Here is a 20,175-nt window from a genome sequence, read left to right on the forward strand (position 1 = left end):
GTCCGCCGCGTGGATCAAAGGATCTATGGTTTTCCCTCGAGTCTTTCCCACGAGGCTTTCCCACGAGGCTTTCCCACAGGGCTGTCCCACGTGCACACGTGGTGGGAGTCGATCCTCGGCTTGAACGTCAAGGCAGTGCAGGGAAAACAGGTTCCTCTGAGTGGACTGACACATCTGGGGGACACTTGGAATGGTGGCATGACCCTGGAGTTCCTCTCGCCTTTCCTGTGGAGAGCGCCTCCTCTTGAGATGCGACGGGAACGCCGGGAATTCTTTCCCTACGAAACAGAGAAAGGATCCCTCATCTCGAGCTAGGAGGCGGAAACGGGGCTCCCCTGGATGTGTGCGGGACCCCACGTGCTTCCTCTCGAGTGCAGACGGGTATGTCGGGGAACTTCTTGAGTTGCAGCAAGGGTGTGAAGGACCCTTTGGAAGTTCCAGTGGTTAGATGTGATTGGCCTCTAGCAGCCTCAGCGGAAATGGGCCTCATCTCGCCTGGAGGTGAAAACCTCCTGGATTTTCTCGAGGTGCGGCAGGTGCTCTCGACTTACGACGGGGACCTCAGGGACGCACTCTGGTGGCCTCAGGAAAGGCCAGTCCCCATGCGAGTTCCTAGGGGGCCTCTCGGGATTCCTCTCCCGTCGATGCCGGGGCCTAAGACCTTGTGTGGAGTCGGGGCCGGAACCTGAGGATTCCTCTCCAGTGCTGACATGGATCTTGGGGTACTTCTGGAGTCTCCCCAGGGGAGTCAGTCCTCGTCTCGATTGCGGGCATGCACTTGCGCTTTCCTCCAGTGCGGTAGCAGCAGTGTCACGCAGTCCGCCGCGTGGATCAAAGGATCTATGGTTTTCCCTCGAGTCTTTCCCACGAGGCTTTCCCACGAGGCTTTCCCACAGGGCTGGCCCACGTGCACACGTGGTGGGAGTCGATCCTCGGCTTGAACGTCAAGGCAGTGCAGGGAAAACAGGTTCCTCTGGAATGGACTGACACATCTGGGGGACTCTTGGAATGGTGGCACGACCCTGGAGTTCCTCTCGCCTTTCCTATGGAGAGCGCCTCCTCTTGAGATGCGACGGGAACGCCGGGAATTCTTTCCCTACGAAACAGGGAAAGGATCCCTCATCTCGAGCTAGGAGGCGGAAACGGGGCTCCTCTGGATGTGTGCGGGACCCACAAGCTTCCTCTCGAGTGGAGACGGGTATGTCGGGGAACTTCTTGAGTTGCAGCTAGGGTGTGAAGGACCCTTTGGAAGTTCCAGTGGTTAGACGTGATTAGCCTCGAGAAGCCTCACTGGAAATGGGCCTCATCTCGCCTGGAGGGCAAAACCTCCTGGATTTTCTCGAGTTGCGGCAGGTGCTCTCGACTTACGACGGAGACCTCAGGGACCCGCTCTGGTGGCCTCAGGATAGGCCAGTCCCCATGCGAGTTCCACGGGGGCCTCTCGGGATTCCTCTCCCGTCGATGCCGGGGCCTAAGACCTTGTGTGGAGTCGGGGCCGGAACCTGAAGATTCCTCTCCAGTGCTGACATGGATCTTGGGGTACTTCTGGAGTCTCCCCAGGGGAGTCAGTCCTCGTCTCGAATGCGGGCATGCACTTGCGCTTTCCTCCAGAGCGGTAGCAGCAGTGTCACGCAGTCCGCCGCGTGGATCAAAGGATCTATGGTTTTCCCTCGAGTCTTTCCCACGAGGCTTTCCCACGAGGCTTTCCCACAGGGCTGTCCCACGTGCGCACGTGGTCGGAGTCGATCCTCGGCTTGAACGTCAAGCCAGGGCAGGGAAAACAGGTTCCTCTGGAATGGACTGACACATCTGGGGGACTCTTGGAATGGTGTCACGACCCTGGAGTTCCTCTCGCCTTTCCTGTGGAGAGCGCCTCCTCTTGAGATGCGACGGGAACGCCGGGAATTCTTTCCCTATGAAACAGGGAAAGGATCCGTCATCTCGAGCTAGGAGGCGGATACGGGGCTCCCCTGGATGTGTGCGGGACCCCACGTGCTTCCTCTCGAGTGGAGACGGGTATGTCGGGGAACTTCTTGAGTTGCAGCAAGGGTGTGAAGGACCCTTTGGAAGTTCCAGTGGTTAGATGTGATTGGCCTCGAGAAGCCTCAGCAGAAATGGGCCTCATCTCGCCTGAAGGGCAAAACCTCCTGGATTTTCTCGAGTTGCGGCAGGTGCTCTCGACTTACGACGGGGACCTCAGGGACCCGCTCTGGTGGCCTCAGGAAAGGCCAGTCCCCATGCGAGTTCCTCGGGGGCCTCTCGGGATTCCTCTCCCGTCGATGCCGGGGCCTAAGACCTTGTGTGGAGTCGGGGCCGGAACCTGAGGATTCCTCTCCAGTGCTGACATGGATCTTGGGGTACTTCTGGAGTCTCCCCAGGGGAGTCAGTCCTCGTCTCGAATGCGGGCATGCACTTGCGCTTTCCTCCAGAGCGGTAGCAGCAGTGTCACGCAGTCCGCCGCGTGGATCAAAGGATCTATGGTTTTCCCTCGAGTCTTTCCCACGAGGCTTTCCCACGAGGCTTTCCCACAGGGCTGTCCCACGTGCACACGTGGTGGGAGTCGATCCTCGGCTTGAACGTCAAGGCAGTGCAGGGAAAACAGGTTCCTCTGGAATGGACTGACACATCTGGGGGACTCTTGGAATGGTGGCACGACCCTGGAGTTCCTCTCGCCTTTCCTGTGGAGAGCGCCTCCTCTTGAGATGCGACGGGAACGCCGGGAATTCTTTCCCTACGAAACAGGGAAAGGATCCCTCATCTCGTGCTAGGAGGCGGAAACGGAGCACCCCTGGATGTGTGCGGGACCCCACGTACTTCCTCTCGAGTGGAGACGGGTATGTCGGGGAACTTCTTGAGTTGCAGCAATGGTGTGAAGGACCCTTTGGAAGTTCCAGTGGTTAGATGTGATTGGCCTCGAGAAGCCTCAGCGGAAATGGGCCTCATCTCGCCTGGAGGGCAAAACCTCCTGGATTTTCTCGAGTTGCCGCAGGTGCTCTCGACTTACGACGGGGACGTCAGGGACCCGCTCTGGTGGCCTCAGGAAAGGCCAGTCCCCATGCGAGTTCCTCGGGGGCCTCTCGGGATTCCTCTCCCGTCGATGCCGGGGCCTAAGACCTTGTGTGGAGTCGGGGCCGGAACCTGAGGATTCCTCTCCAGTGCTGACATGGATCTTGGGGTACTTCTGGAGTCTCCCCAGGGGAGTCAGTCCTCGTCTCGAATGCGGGCATGCCCTTGCGCTTTCCTCCAGAGCGGTAGCAGCAGTGTCACGCAGTCCGCCGCGTGGATCAAAGGATCTATGGTTTTCCCTCGAGTCTTTCCCACGAGGCTTTCCCACGAGGCTTTCCCACAGGGCTGTCCCACGTGCACACGTGGTGGGAGTCGATCCTCGGCTTGAACGTCAAGGCAGTGCAGGGAAAACAGGTTCCTCTGGAATGGACTGACACATCTGGGGGACTCTTGGAATGGTGGCACGACCCTGGAGTTCCTCTCGCCTTTCCTGTTGAGAGCGCCTCCTCTTGAGATGCGACGGGAACGCCGGGAATTCTTTCCCTACGAAACAGGGAAAGAATCCCTCATCTCGAGCTAGGAGGCGGAAACGGGGCTCCCCTGGATGTGTGCGGGACCCAACGTGCTTCCTCTCGAGTGGAGACGGGTATGTCGGGGAACTTCTTGAGTTGCAGCAATGGTGTGAAGGACCCTTTGGAATGTCCAGTGGTTAGATGTGATTGGCCTCGAGAAGCCTCAGCGGAAATGGGCCTCATCTCGCCTGGAGGGCAAAACCTCCTGGATTTTCTCGAGTTGCGGCAGGTGCTCTCGACTTACGACGGGGACCTCAGGGACGCGCTCTGGTGGCCTCAGGAAAGGCCAGTCCCCATGCGAGTTCCTCGGGGGCCTCTCGGGATCCTCTCCCGTCGATGCCGGGGCCGAAGACCTTGTGTGGAGTCGGGGCCGGAACCTGAGGATTCCTCTCCAGTGCTGACATGGATCTTGGGGTACTTCTGGAGTCTCCCCAGTGGAGTCAGTCCTCGTCTCGAATGCGGGCATGCACTTGCGCTTTCCTCCAGAGCGGTAGCAGCAGTGTCACGCAGTCCGCCGCGTGGATCAAAGGATCTATGGTTTTCCCTCGAGTCTTTCCCACGAGGCTTTCCCACGAGGCTTTCCCACAGGGCTGTCCCACGTGCACACGTGGTGGGAGTCGATCCTCGGCTTGAACGTCAAGGCAGTGCAGGGAAAACAGGTTCCTCTGGAATGAACTGACACATCTGGGGGACTCTTGGAATGGTGGCACGACCCTGGAGTTCCTCTCGCCTTTCCTGTGGAGAGCGCCTCCTCTTGAGATGCGACGGGAACGCCGGGAATTCTTTCCCTACGAAACAGGGAAAGGATCCCTCATCTCGAGCTAGGAGGCGGAAACGGGGCTCCCCTGGATGTGTGCGGGACCCCACGTGCTTCCTCTCGAGTGGAGACGGGTATGTCGGGGAACTTCTTGAGTTGCAGCAATGGTGTGAAGGACCCTTTGGAAGTTTCAGTGGTTAGATGTGATTGGCCTCGAGAAGCCTCAGCGGAAATGGGCCTCATCTCGCCTGGAGGGCAAAACCTCCTGGATTTTCTCGAGGTGCGGCAGGTGCTCTCGACTTACGACGGGGACCTCAGGGACGCGCTCTGGTGGCCTCAGGAAAGGCCAGTCCCCATGCGAGTTCCTCGGGGGCCTCTCGGGATTCCTCTCCCGGTGATGCCGGGGCCTAAGACCTTGTGTGGAGTCGGGGCCGGAACCTGAGGATTCCTCTCCAGTGCTGACATGGATCTTGGGGTACTTCTTGAGTCTCCCCAGGGGAGTCAGTCCTCGTCTCGATTGCGGGCATGCACTTGCGCTTTCCTCCAGAGCGGTAGCAGCAGTGTCACGCAGTCCGCCGCGTGGATCAAAGGATCTATGGTTTTCCCTCGAGTCTTTCCCACGAGGCTTTCCCACGAGGCTTTCCCACAGGGCTGTCCCACGTGCACACGTGGTGGGAGTCGATCCTCGGCTTGAACGTCAAGGCAGTGCAGGGAAAACAGGTTCCTCTGGAATGGACTGACACATCTGGGGGACTCTTGGAATGGTGGCACGACCCTGGAGTTCCTCTCGCCTTTCCTGTGGAGAGCGCCACCTCTTGAGATGCGACGGGAACGCCGGGAATTCTTTCCCTACGAAACAGGGAAAGGATCCCTCATCTCGAGCTAGGAGGCGGAAACGGGGCTCCCCTGGATGTGTGCGGGACCCACGTGCTTCCTCTCGAGTGGAGACGGGTATGTCGGGGAACTTCTTGAGTTGCAGCAAGGGTGTGATGGAACCTTTGGAAGTTCCAGTGGTTAGACGTGATTAGCCTCGAGAAGCCTCAGCGGAAATGGGCCTCATCTCGCCTGGAGGGCAAAACCTCCTGGATTTTCTCGAGTTGCGGCAGGTGCTCTCGACTTACGACGGGGACCTCCGGGACCCGCTCTGGTGGCCTCAGGAAAGGCCAGTCCCCATCCGAGTTCCTCGGGGGCCTCTCGGGATTCCTATCCCGTCGATGCCGGGGCCTAAGACCATGTGTGGAGTCGGGGCCGGAACCTGAGGATTCCTCTCCAGTGCTGATATGGATCTTGGGGTACTTCTGGAGTCTCCCCAGGGGAGTCAGTCCTCGTCTCGAATGCGGGCATGCACTTGCGCTTTCCTCCAGAGCGGTAGCAGCAGTGTCACGCAGTCCGCCGCGTGGATCAAAGGATCTATGGTTTTCCCTCGAGTCTTTCCCACGAGGCTTTCCCACAGGGCTGTCCCACGTGCACACGTGGTGGGAGTGGATCCTCGGCTTGAACGTCAAGGCAGTGCAGGGAAAACAGGTTCCTCTGGAATGGACTGACACATCTGGGGGACTCTTGGAATGGTGGCACGACCCTTGAGTTCCTCTCGCCTTTCCTGTGGAGAGCGCCTCCTCTTGAGATGCGACGGGAACGCCGGGAATTCTTTCCCTACGAAACAGGGAAAGGATCCCTCATCTCGAGCTAGGAGGCGGAAACGGGGCTCCCCTGGATGTGTGCGGGACCCCACGTGCTTCCTCTCGAGTGGAGACGGGTATGTCGGGAAACTTCTTGAGTTGCAGCAATGGTGTGAAGGACCCTTTGGAAGTTCCAGTGGTTAGATGTGATTGGCCTCGAGAAGCCTCAGCGGAAATGGGCCTCATCTCGCCTGGAGGGCAAAACCTCCTGGATTTTCTCGAGTTGCGGCAGGTGCTCTCGACTTACGACGGGGACGTCAGGGACCCGCTCTGGTGGCCTCAGGAAAGGCCAGTCCCCATGCGAGTTCCTCGGGGGCCTCTCGGGATTCCTATCCCGTCGATGCCGGGGCCTAAGACCATGTGTGGAGTCGGGGCCGGAACCTGAGGATTCCTCTCCAGTGCTGACATGGATCTTGGGGTACTTCTGGAGTCTCCCCAGGGGAGTCAGTCCTCGTCTCGAATGCGGGCATGCACTTGCGCTTTCCTCCAGAGCGGTAGCAGCAGTGTCACGCAGTCCGCCGCGTGGATCAAAGGATCTATGGTTTTCCCTGGAGTCTTTCCCACGAGGCTTTCCCACGAGGCTTTCCCACAGGGCTGTCCCACGTGCACACGTGGTGGGAGTCGATCCTCGGCTTGAACGTCAAGGCAGTGCAGGGAAAACAGGTTCCTCTGGAATGGACTGACACATCTGGGGGACTCTTGGAATGGTGGCACGACCCTGGAGTTCCTCTCGCCTTTCCTGTGGAGAGCGCCTCCTCTTGAGATGCGACGGGAACGCCGGGAATTCTTTCCCTACGAAACAGGGAAAGGATCCCTCATCTCGAGCTAGGAGGCGGAAACGGGGCTCCCCTGGATGTGTGCGGGACCCCACGTGCTTCCTCTCGAGTGGAGACGGGTATGTCGGGAAACTTCTTGAGTTGCAGCAATGGTGTGAAGGACCCTTTGGAAGTTCCAGTGGTTAGATGTGATTGGCCTCGAGAAGCCTCAGCGGAAATGGGCCTCATCTCGCCTGGAGGGCAAAACCTCCTGGATTTTCTCGAGTTGCGGCAGGTGCTCTCGACTTACGACGGGGACGTCAGGGACCCGCTCTGGTGGCCTCAGGAAAGGCCAGTCCCCATGCGAGTTCCTCGGGGGCCTCTCGGGATTCCTCTCCCGTCGATGCCGGGGCCTAAGACCTTGTGTGGAGTCGGGGCCGGAACCTGAGGATTCCTCTCCAGTGCTGACATGGATCTTGGGGTACTTCTGGAGTCTCCCCAGGGGAGTCAGTCCTCGTCTCGAATGCGGGCATGCACTTGCGCTTTCCTCCAGAGCGGTAGCAGCAGTGTCACGCAGTCCGCCGCGTGGATCAAAGGATCTATGGTTTTCCCTCGAGTCTTTCCCACGAGGCTTTCCCACGAGGCTTTCCCACAGGGCTGTCCCACGTGCACACGTGGTGGGAGTCGATCCTCGGCTTGAACGTCAAGGCAGTGCAGGGAAAACAGGTTCCTCTGAGTGGACTGACACATCTGGGGGACACTTGGAATGGTGGCATGACCCTGGAGTTCCTCTCGCCTTTCCTGTGGAGAGCGCCTCCTCTTGAGATGCGACGGGAACGCCGGGAATTCTTTCCCTACGAAACAGAGAAAGGATCCCTCATCTCGAGATAGGAGGCGGAAACGGGGCTCCCCTGGATGTGTGCGGGACCCCACGTGCTTCCTCTCGAGTGCAGACGGGTATGTAGGGGAACTTCTTGAGTTGCAGCAAGGGTGTGAAGGACCCTTTGGAAGTTCCAGTGGTTAGATGTGATTGGCCTCTAGCAGCCTCAGCGGAAATGGGCCTCATCTCGCCTGGAGGTGAAAACCTCCTGGATTTTCTCGAGGTGCGGCAGGTGCTCTCGACTTACGACGGGGACCTCAGGGACGCACTCTGGTGGCCTCAGGAAAGGCCAGTCCCCATGCGAGTTCCTAGGGGGCCTCTCGGGATTCCTCTCCCGTCGATGCCGGGGCCTAAGACCTTGTGTGGAGTCGGGGCCGGAACCTGAGGATTCCTCTCCAGTGCTGACATGGATCTTGGGGTACTTCTGGAGTCTCCCCAGGGGAGTCAGTCCTCGTCTCGATTGCGGGCATGCACTTGCGCTTTCCTCCAGTGCGGTAGCAGCAGTGTCACGCAGTCCGCCGCGTGGATCAAAGGATCTATGGTTTTCCCTCGAGTCTTTCCCACGAGGCTTTCCCACGAGGCTTTCCCACAGGGCTGGCCCACGTGCACACGTGGTGGGAGTCGATCCTCGGCTTGAACGTCAAGGCAGTGCAGGGAAAACAGGTTCCTCTGGAATGGACTGACACATCTGGGGGACTCTTGGAATGGTGGCACGACCCTGGAGTTCCTCTCGCCTTTCCTGTGGAGAGCGCCTCCTCTTGAGATGCGACGGGAACGCCGGGAATTCTTTCCCTACGAAACAGGGAAAGGATCCCTCATCTCGAGCTAGGAGGCGGAAACGGGGCTCCTCTGGATGTGTGCGGGACCCACAAGCTTCCTCTCGAGTGGAGACGGGTATGTCGGGGAACTTCTTGAGTTGCAGCTAGGGTGTGAAGGACCCTTTGGAAGTTCCAGTGGTTAGACGTGATTAGCCTCGAGAAGCCTCACTGGAAATGGGCCTCATCTCGCCTGGAGGGCAAAACCTCCTGGATTTTCTCGAGTTGCGGCAGGTGCTCTCGACTTACGACGGAGACCTCAGGGACCCGCTCTGGTGGCCTCAGGATAGGCCAGTCCCCATGCGAGTTCCACGGGGGCCTCTCGGGATTCCTCTCCCGTCGATGCCGGGGCCTAAGACCTTGTGTGGAGTCGGGGCCGGAACCTGAAGATTCCTCTCCAGTGCTGACATGGATCTTGGGGTACTTCTGGAGTCTCCCCAGGGGAGTCAGTCCTCGTCTCGAATGCGGGCATGCACTTGCGCTTTCCTCCAGAGCGGTAGCAGCAGTGTCACGCAGTCCGCCGCGTGGATCAAAGGATCTATGGTTTTCCCTCGAGTCTTTCCCACGAGGCTTTCCCACGAGGCTTTCCCACAGGGCTGTCCCACGTGCGCACGTGGTCGGAGTCGATCCTCGGCTTGAACGTCAAGCCAGGGCAGGGAAAACAGGTTCCTCTGGAATGGACTGACACATCTGGGGGACTCTTGGAATGGTGTCACGACCCTGGAGTTCCTCTCGCCTTTCCTGTGGAGAGCGCCTCCTCTTGAGATGCGACGGGAACGCCGGGAATTCTTTCCCTATGAAACAGGGAAAGGATCCCTCATCTCGAGCTAGGAGGCGGATACGGGGCTCCCCTGGATGTGTGCGGGACCCCACGTGCTTCCTCTCGAGTGGAGACGGGTATGTCGGGGAACTTCTTGAGTTGCAGCAAGGGTGTGAAGGACCCTTTGGAAGTTCCAGTGGTTAGATGTGATTGGCCTCGAGAAGCCTCAGCAGAAATGGGCCTCATCTCGCCTGAAGGGCAAAACCTCCTGGATTTTCTCGAGTTGCGGCAGGTGCTCTCGACTTACGACGGGGACCTCAGGGACCCGCTCTGGTGGCCTCAGGAAAGGCCAGTCCCCATGCGAGTTCCTCGGGGGCCTCTCGGGATTCCTCTCCCGTCGATGCCGGGGCCTAAGACCTTGTGTGGAGTCGGGGCCGGAACCTGAGGATTCCTCTCCAGTGCTGACATGGATCTTGGGGTACTTCTGGAGTCTCCCCAGGGGAGTCAGTCCTCGTCTCGAATGCGGGCATGCACTTGCGCTTTCCTCCAGAGCGGTAGCAGCAGTGTCACGCAGTCCGCCGCGTGGATCAAAGGATCTATGGTTTTCCCTCGAGTCTTTCCCACGAGGCTTTCCCACGAGGCTTTCCCACAGGGCTGTCCCACGTGCACACGTGGTGGGAGTCGATCCTCGGCTTGAACGTCAAGGCAGTGCAGGGAAAACAGGTTCCTCTGGAATGGACTGACACATCTGGGGGACTCTTGGAATGGTGGCACGACCCTGGAGTTCCTCTCGCCTTTCCTGTGGAGAGCGCCTCCTCTTGAGATGCGACGGGAACGCCGGGAATTCTTTCCCTACGAAACAGGGAAAGGATCCCTCATCTCGTGCTAGGAGGCGGAAACGGAGCACCCCTGGATGTGTGCGGGACCCCACGTACTTCCTCTCGAGTGGAGACGGGTATGTCGGGGAACTTCTTGAGTTGCAGCAATGGTGTGAAGGACCCTTTGGAAGTTCCAGTGGTTAGATGTGATTGGCCTCGAGAAGCCTCAGCGGAAATGGGCCTCATCTCGCCTGGAGGGCAAAACCTCCTGGATTTTCTCGAGTTGCGGCAGGTGCTCTCGACTTACGACGGGGACGTCAGGGACCCGCTCTGGTGGCCTCAGGAAAGGCCAGTCCCCATGCGAGTTCCTCGGGGGCCTCTCGGGATTCCTCTCCCGTCGATGCCGGGGCCTAAGACCTTGTGTGGAGTCGGGGCCGGAACCTGAGGATTCCTCTCCAGTGCTGACATGGATCTTGGGGTACTTCTGGAGTCTCCCCAGGGGAGTCAGTCCTCGTCTCGAATGCGGGCATGCCCTTGCGCTTTCCTCCAGAGCGGTAGCAGCAGTGTCACGCAGTCCGCCGCGTGGATCAAAGGATCTATGGTTTTCCCTCGAGTCTTTCCCACGAGGCTTTCCCACGAGGCTTTCCCACAGGGCTGTCCCACGTGCACACGTGGTGGGAGTCGATCCTCGGCTTGAACGTCAAGGCAGTGCAGGGAAAACAGGTTCCTCTGGAATGGACTGACACATCTGGGGGACTCTTGGAATGGTGGCACGACCCTGGAGTTCCTCTCGCCTTTCCTGTTGAGAGCGCCTCCTCTTGAGATGCGACGGGAACGCCGGGAATTCTTTCCCTACGAAACAGGGAAAGAATCCCTCATCTCGAGCTAGGAGGCGGAAACGGGGCTCCCCTGGATGTGTGCGGGACCCAACGTGCTTCCTCTCGAGTGGAGACGGGTATGTCGGGGAACTTCTTGAGTTGCAGCAATGGTGTGAAGGACCCTTTGGAAGTTTCAGTGGTTAGATGTGATTGGCCTCGAGAAGCCTCAGCGGAAATGGGCCTCATCTCGCCTGGAGGGCAAAACCTCCTGGATTTTCTCGAGGTGCGGCAGGTGCTCTCGACTTACGACGGGGACCTCAGGGACGCGCTCTGGTGGCCTCAGGAAAGGCCAGTCCCCATGCGAGTTCCTCGGGGGCCTCTCGGGATTCCTCTCCCGGTGATGCCGGGGCCTAAGACCTTGTGTGGATTCGGGGCCGGAACCTGAGGATTCCTCTCCAGTGCTGACATGGATCTTGGGGTACTTCTTGAGTCTCCCCAGGGGAGTCAGTCCTCGTCTCGATTGCGGGCATGCACTTGCGCTTTCCTCCAGAGCGGTAGCAGTAGTGTCACGCAGTCCGCCGCGTGGATCAAAGGATCTATGGTTTTCCCTCGAGTCTTTCCCACGAGGCTTTCCCACGAGGCTTTCCCACAGGGCTGTCCCACGTGCACACGTGGTGGGAGTCGATCCTCGGCTTGAACGTCAAGGCAGTGCAGGGAAAACAGGTTCCTCTGGAATGGACTGACACATCTGGGGGACTCTTGGAATGGTGGCACGACCCTGGAGTTCCTCTCGCCTTTCCTGTGGAGAGCGCCACCTCTTGAGATGCGACGGGAACGCCGGGAATTCTTTCCCTACGAAACAGGGAAAGGATCCCTCATCTCGAGCTAGGAGGCGGAAACGGGGCTCCCCTGGATGTGTGCGGGACCCACGTGCTTCCTCTCGAGTGGAGACGGGTATGTCGGGGAACTTCTTGAGTTGCAGCAAGGGTGTGATGGAACCTTTGGAAGTTCCAGTGGTTAGACGTGATTAGCCTCGAGAAGCCTCAGCGGAAATGGGCCTCATCTCGCCTGGAGGGCAAAACCTCCTGGATTTTCTCGAGTTGCGGCAGGTGCTCTCGACTTACGACGGGGACCTCAGGGACCCGCTCTGGTGGCCTCAGGAAAGGCCAGTCCCCATGCGAGTTCCTCGGGGGCCTCTCGGGATTCCTATCCCGTCGATGCCGGGGCCTAAGACCATGTGTGGAGTCGGGGCCGGAACCTGAGGATTCCTCTCCAGTGCTGACATGGATCTTGGGGTACTTCTGGAGTCTCCCCAGGGGAGTCAGTCCTCGTCTCGAATGCGGGCATGCACTTGCGCTTTCCTCCAGAGCGGTAGCAGCAGTGTCACGCAGTCCGCCGCGTGGATCAAAGGATCTATGGTTTTCCCTCGAGTCTTTCCCACGAGGCTTTCCCACAGGGCTGTCCCACGTGCACACGTGGTGGGAGTGGATCCTCGGCTTGAACGTCAAGGCAGTGCAGGGAAAACAGGTTCCTCTGGAATGGACTGACACATCTGGGGGACTCTTGGAATGGTGGCACGACCCTTGAGTTCCTCTCGCCTTTCCTGTGGAGAGCGCCTCCTCTTGAGATGCGACGGGAACGCCGGGAATTCTTTCCCTACGAAACAGGGAAAGGATCCCTCATCTCGAGCTAGGAGGCGGAAACGGGGCTCCCCTGGATGTGTGCGGGACCCCACGTGCTTCCTCTCGAGTGGAGACGGGTATGTCGGGAAACTTCTTGAGTTGCAGCAATGGTGTGAAGGACCCTTTGGAAGTTCCAGTGGTTAGATGTGATTGGCCTCGAGAAGCCTCAGCGGAAATGGGCCTCATCTCGCCTGGAGGGCAAAACCTCCTGGATTTTCTCGAGTTGCGGCAGGTGCTCTCGACTTACGACGGGGACGTCAGGGACCCGCTCTGGTGGCCTCAGGAAAGGCCAGTCCCCATGCGAGTTCCTCGGGGGCCTCTCGGGATTCCTCTCCCGTCGATGCCGGGGCCTAAGACCTTGTGTGGAGTCGGGGCCGGAAACTGAGGATTCCTCTCCAGTGCTGACATGGATCTTGGGGTACTTCTGGAGTCTCCCCAGGGGAGTCAGTCCTCGTCTCGAATGCGGGCATGCACTTGCGCTTTCCTCCAGAGCGGTAGCAGCAGTGTCACGCAGTCCGCCGCGTGGATCAAAGGATCTATGGTTTTCCCTCGAGTCTTTCCCACGAGGCTTTCCCACGAGGCTTTCCCACAGGGCTGTCCCACGTGCACACGTGGTGGGAGTCGATCCTCGGCTTGAACGTCAAGGCAGTGCAGGGAAAACAGGTTCCTCTGAATGGACTGACACATCTGGGGGACACTTGGAATGGTGGCATGACCCTGGAGTTCCTCTCGCCTTTCCTGTGGAGAGCGCCTCCTCTTGAGATGCGACGGGAACGCCGGGAATTCTTTCCCTACGAAACAGGGAAAGGATCCCTCATCTCGAGCTAGGAGGCGGAAACGGGGCTCCCCTGGATGTGTGCGGGACACCACGTGCTTCCTCTCGAGTGCAGACGGGTATGTCGGGGAACTTCTTGAGTTGCAGCAACGGTGTGAAGGACCCTTTGGAATGTCCAGTGGTTAGATGTGATTGGCTTCGAGAAGCCTCAGCGGAAATGGGCCTCATCTCGCCTGGAGGGCAAAACCTCCTGGATTTTCTCGAGTTGCGGCAGGTGCTCTCGATTTACGACGGGGACCTCAGGGACCCGCTCTGGTGGCCTCAGGAAAGGCCAGTCCCCATGCGAGTTCCTCGGGGGCCTCTCGGGATTCCTCTCCCGTCGATGCCGGGGCCTAAGACCTTGTGTGGAGTCGGGGCCGGAACCTGAGGATTCCTCTCCAGTGCAGACATTAATCTTGGTGTACTTCTGGAGTCTCCCCAGGGGAGTCAGTCCTCGTCTCGAATGCGGGCATGCACTTGCGCTTTCCTTCAGAGCGGTAGCAGCAGTGTCACGCAGTCTGCCGCGTGGATCAAAGGATCTATGGTTTTCCCTCGAGTCTTTCCCACGAGGCTTTCCCAAGAGGCTTTCCCACAGGGCTGTCCCACGTGCACACGTGGTGGGAGTCGATCCTCGGCTTGAACGTCAAGGCAGTGCAGGGAAAACAGGTTCCTCTGGAATGGACTGACACATCTGGGGGACTCTTGGAATGGTGGCACGACCCTGGAGTTCCTCTCGCCTTTCCTGTGGAGAGCGCCTCCTCTTGAGATGCGACGGGAACGCCGGGAATTCTTTCCCTACGAAACAGGGAAAGGATCCCTCATCTCGAGCTAGGAGGCGGAAACGGGGCTCCCCTGGATGTGTGCGGGACCCCACGTGCTTCCTCTCGAGTGGAGACGGGTATGTCTGGGAACTTCTTGAGTTGCAGCAACGGTGTGAAGGACCCTTTGGAAGTTCCAGTGGTTAGATGTGATTGGCCTCGAGAAGCCTCAGCGGAAATGGGCCTCATCTCGCCTGGAGGGCAAAACCTCCTGGATTTTCTCGAGTTGCGGCAGGTGCTCTCGACTTACGACGGGGACCTCAGGGACCCGCTCTGGTGGCCTCAGGAAAGGCCAGTCCCCATGCGAGTTCCTCGGGGGCCTCTCGGGATTCCTCTCCCGTCGATGCCGGGGCCTAAGACCTTGTGTGGAGTCGGGGCCGGAACCTGAGGATTCCTCTCCAGTGCTGACATGGATCTTGGGGTACTTCTGGAGTCTCCCCAGGGGAGTCAGTCCTCGTCTCGAATGCGGGCATGCACTTGCGCTTTCCTCCAGAGCGGTAGCTGCAGTGTCACGCAGTCCGCGGCGTGGATCAAGGGATCTATGGTTTTCCCTCGAGGCTTTCCCACGAGGCTTTCCCACAGGGCTGTCCCACGTGCACACGTGGTGGGAGTCGATCCTCGGCTTGAACGTCAAGGCAGTGCAGGGAAAACAGGTTCCTCTGGAATGGACTGACACATCTGGGGGACTCTTGGAATGGTGGCACGACCCTGGAGTTCCTCTCGCCTTTCCTGTGGAGAGCGCCTCCTCTTGAGATGCGCCGGGAACGCCGGGAATTCTTTCCCTACGAAACAGGGAAAGGATCCCTCATCTTGAGCTAGGAGGCGGAAACGGGGCTCCTCTGGATGTGTGCGGGACACCACGTGCTTCCTCTCGAGTGGAGACGGGTATGTCGGGGAACTTCTTGAGTTGCAGCAAGGGTGTGAAGGACCCTTTGGAATGTCCAGTGGTTAGATGTGATTGGCTTCGAGAAGCCTCAGCGGAAATGGGCCTCATCTCGCCTGGAGGGCAAAACCTCCTGGATTTCCTCGAGTTGCGGCAGGTGCTGTCGACTTACGACGGGGACCTCAGGGACCCGCTCTGGTGGCCTCAGGAAAGGCCAGTCCCCATGCGAGTTCCTCGGGGGTGTCTCGGGATTCCTCTCCCATCGATGCCGGGGCCTAAGACCTTGTGTGGAGTCGGGGCCGGAACCTGAGGATTCCTCTCCAGTGCTGACATGGATCTTGGGGTACTTCTGGAGTCTCCCCAGGCGAGTCAGTCCTCGTCTCGAATGCGGGCATGCACTTGCGCTTTCCTCCAGAGCGTTAGCAGCAGAGTCACGCAGTCCGCCGCGTGGATCAAAGGATCTATGGTTTTCCCTCGAGTCTTTCCCACGAGGCTTTCCCACAGGGCTGTCCCACGTGCACACGTGGTGGGAGTCGATCCTCGGCTTGAACGTCAAGGCAGTGCAGGGAAAACAGGTTCCTCTGGAATGGACTGACACATCTGGGGGACTCTTGGAATGGTGGCATGACCCTGTAGTTCCTCTCGCCTTTCCTGTGGAGAGCGCCTCCTCTTGAGATGTGACGGGAACGCCGGGAATTCTTTCCATACGAAACAGGGAAAGGATCCCTCATCTCGAGGTAGGAGGCGGAAACGAGGCTCCCCTGGATGTCTGCGGGACACCACTTGCTTCCTCTCGAGTGGAGACGGGTATGTCGGGGAACTTCTTGAGTTGCAGCAAGGGTGTGAAGGACCCTTTGGAATGTCCAGTGGTTAGATGTGATTGGCTTCGAGAAGCCTCAGCGGAAATGGGCCTCATATCGACTGGAGGGCCAAACCTGCTGGATTTTCTCGAGTTGCGGCAGGTGCTGTCGACTTACGACGGGGACCTCAGGGACCCGCTCTGGTGGCCTCAGGAAAGGCCAGTCCCCATGCGAGTTCCTCGGGGGTGTCTCGGGATTCCTCTCCCGTCGATGCCGGGGCCTAAGACCTTGTGTGGAGTCGGGGCCGGAACCTGAGGATTCCTCTCCAGTGCTGACATGGATCTTGGGGTACTTCTGGAGTCTCCCCAGGGGAGTCAGTCCTCGTCTCGAATGCGGGCATGCACTTGCGCTTTCCTCCAGAGCGGTAGCAGCAGTGTCACGCAGTCCGCCGCGTGGATCAAAGGATCTATGGTTTTCCCTCGAGTCTTTCCCACGAGGCTTTCCCACGAGGCTTTCCCACAGGGCTGTCCCACGTGCACACGTGGTGGGAGTCGATCCTCGGCTTGAACGTCAAGGCAGTGCAGGGAAAACAGGTTCCTCTGGAATGGACTGACACATCTGGGGGACTCTTGGAATGGTGGCACGACCCTGGAGTTCCTCTCGCCTTTCCTGTGGAGAGCGCCTCCTCTTGAGATGCGCCGGGAACGCCGGGAATTCTTTCCCTACGAAACAGGGAAAGGATCCCTCATCTTGAGCTAGGAGGCGGAAACGGGGCTCCCCTGAATGTGTGCGGGACACCACGTGCTTCCTCTCGAGTGCAGACGGGTATGTCGGGGAACTTCTTGAGTTGCAGCAAGGGTGTGAAGGACCCTTTGGAATGTCCAGTGGTTAGATGTGATTGGCTTCGAGAAGCCTCAGCGGAAATGGGCCTCATCTCGCCTGGAGGGCAAAACCTCCTGGATTTTCTCGAGTTGCGGCAGGTGCTGTCGACTTACGACGGGGACCTCAGGGACCCGCTCTGGTGGCCTCAGGAAAGGCCAGTCCCCATGCGAGTTCCTCGGGGGCCTCTCGGGATTCCTCTCCCGTCGATGCCGGGGCCTAAGACCTTGTGTGGAGTCGGGGCCGGAACCTGAGGATTCCTCTCCAGTGCTGACATTAATCTTGGTGTATTTCTGGAGTCTCCCCAGGGGAGTCAGTCCTCGTCTCGAATGCGGGCATGCACTTGCGCTTTCCTCCAGAGCGGTAGCAGCAGTGTCACGCAGTCTGCCGCGTGGATCAAAGGATCTATGGTTTTCCCTCGAGTCTTTCCCACGAGGCTTTCCCACGAGGCTTTCCCACAGGGCTGTCCCACGTGCACACGTGGTGGGAGTCGATCCTCGGCTTGAACGTCAAGGCAGTGCAGGGAAAACAGGTTCCTCTGGAATGGACTGACACATCTGGGGGACTCTTGGAATGGTGGCACGACCGTGGAGTTCCTCTCGCCTTTCCTGTGGAGAGCGCCTCCTCTTGAGATGCGACGGGAACGCCGGGAAATCTTTCCCTACGAAACAGGGAAAGGATCCCTCATCTCGAGCTAGGAGGCGGAAACGGGGCTCCCCTGGATGTGTGCGGGACCCCACGTGCTTCCTCTCGAGTGGAGACGGGTATGTCTGGGAACTTCTTGAGTTGCAGCAACGGTGTGAAGGACCCTTTGGAAGTTCCAGTGGTTAGATGTGATTGGCCTCGAGAAGCCTCAGCGGAAATGGGCTTCATCTCGCCTGGAGGGCAAAACCTCCTGAATTTTCTCGAGTTGCGGCAGGTGCTCTCGACTTACGACGGGGACCTCAGGGACCCTCTCTGGTGGCCTCAGGAAAGGCCAGTCCCCATGCGAGTTCCTCGGGGGTGTCTCGGGATTCCTCTCCCATCGATGCCGGGGCCTAAGACCTTGTGTGGAGTCGGGGCCGGAACCTGAGGATTCCTCTCCAGTGCTGACATGGATCTTGGGGTACTTCTGGAGTCTCCCCAGGCGAGTCAGTCCTCGTCTCGAATGCGGGCATGCACTTGCGCTTTCCTCCAGAGCGGTAGCAGCAGTGTCACGCAGTCCGCCGCGTGGATCAAAGGATCTATGGTTTTCCCTCGAGTCTTTCCCACGAGGCTTTCCCACAGGGCTGTCCCACGTGCACACGTGGTGGGAGTCGATCCTCGGCTTGAACGTCAAGGCAGTGCAGGGAAAACAGGTTCCTCTGGAATGGACTGACACATCTGGGGGACTCTTGGAATGGTGGCATGACCCTGTAGTTCCTCTCGCCTTTCCTGTGGAGAGCGTCTCCTCTTGAGATGTGACGGGAACGCCGGGAATTCTTTCCATACGAAACAGGGAAAGGATCCCTCATCTCGAGGTAGGAGGCGGAAACGAGGCTCCCCTGGATGTCTGCGTGACACCACTTGCTTCCTCTCGAGTGGAGACGGGTATGTCGGGGAACTTCTTGAGTTGCAGCAAGGGTGTGAAGGACCCTTTGGAATGTCCAGTGGTTAGATGTGATTGGCTTCGAGAAGCCTCAGCGGAAATGGGCCTCATATCGACTGGAGGGCAAAACCTGCTGGATTTTCTCGAGTTGCGGCAGGTGCTGTCGACTTACGACGGGGACCTCAGGGACCCGCTCTGGTGGCCTCAGGAAAGGCCAGTCCCCATGCGAGTTCCTCGGGGGTGTCTCGGGATTCCTCTCCCGTCGATGCCGGGGCCTAAGACCTTGTGTGGAGTCGGGGCCGGAACCTGAGGATTCCTCTCCAGTGCTGACATGGATCTTGGGGTACTTCTGGAGTCTCCCCAGGGGAGTCAGTCCTCGTCTCGAATGCGGGCATGCACTTGCGCTTTCCTCCAGAGCGGTAGCAGCAGTGTCACGCAGTCCGCCGCGTGGATCAAAGGATCTATGGTTTTCCCTCGAGTCTTTCCCACGAGGCTTTCCCACGAGGCTTTCCCACAGGGCTGTCCCACGTGCACACGTGGTGGGAGTCGATCCTCGGCTTGAACGTCAAGGCAGTGCAGGGAAAACAGGTTCCTCTGGAATGGACTGACACATCTGGGGGACTCTTGGAATGGTGGCACGACCCTGGAGTTCCTCTCGCCTTTCCTGTGGAGAGCGCCTCCTCTTGAGATGCGCCGGGAACGCCGGGAATTCTTTCCCTACGAAACAGGGAAAGGATCCCTCATCTTCAGCTAGGAGGCGGAAACGGGGCTCCCCTGGATGTGTGCGGGACACCACGTGCTTCCTCTCGAGTGCAGACGGGTATGTCGGGGAACTTCTTGAGTTGCAGCAAGGGTGTGAAGGACCCTTTGGAATGTCCAGTGGTTAGATGTGATTGGCTTCGAGAAGCCTCAGCGGAAATGGGCCTCATCTCGCCTGGAGGGCAAAACCTCCTGGATTTTCTCGAGTTGCGGCAGGTGCTGTCGACTTACGACGGGGACCTCAGGGACCCGCTCTGGTGGCCTCAGGAAAGGCCAGTCCCCATGCGAGTTCCTCGGGGGCCTCTCGGGATTCCTCTCCCGTCGATGCCGGGGCCTAAGACCTTGTGTGGAGTCGGGGCCGGAACCTGAGGATTCCTCTCCAGTGCTGACATTAATCTTGGTGTATTTCTGGAGTCTCCCCAGGGGAGTCAGTCCTCGTCTCGAATGCGGGCATGCACTTGCGCTTTCCTCCAGAGCGGTAGCAGCAGTGTCACGCAGTCTGCCGCGTGGATCAAAGGATCTATGGTTTTCCCTCGAGTCTTTCCCACGAGGCTTTCCCACGAGGCTTTCCCACAGGGCTGTCCCACGTGCACACGTGGTGGGAGTCGATCCTCGGCTTGAACGTCAAGGCAGTGCAGGGAAAACAGGTTCCTCTGGAATGGACTGACACATCTGGGGGACTCTTGGAATGGTGGCACGACCGTGGAGTTCCTCTCGCCTTTCCTGTGGAGAGCGCCTCCTCTTGAGATGCGACGGGAACGCCGGGAAATCTTTCCCTACGAAACAGGGAAAGGATCCCTCATCTCGAGCTAGGAGGCGGAAACGGGGCTCCCCTGGATGTGTGCGGGACCCCACGTGCTTCCTCTCGAGTGGAGACGGGTATGTCTGGGAACTTCTTGAGTTGCAGCAACGGTGTGAAGGACCCTTTGGAAGTTCCAGTGGTTAGATGTGATTGGCCTCGAGAAGCCTCAGCGGAAATGGGCTTCATCTCGCCTGGAGGGCAAAACCTCCTGAATTTTCTCGAGTTGCGGCAGGTGCTCTCGACTTACGACGGGGACCTCAGGGACCCTCTCTGGTGGCCTCAGGAAAGGCCAGTCCCCATGCGAGTTCCTC

The sequence above is a fragment of the Ovis canadensis genome, chromosome 20, assembly GCF_042477335.2.
Source record: "Ovis canadensis isolate MfBH-ARS-UI-01 breed Bighorn chromosome 20, ARS-UI_OviCan_v2, whole genome shotgun sequence".
Classification (NCBI taxonomy): Eukaryota; Metazoa; Chordata; class Mammalia; order Artiodactyla; family Bovidae; genus Ovis; species Ovis canadensis.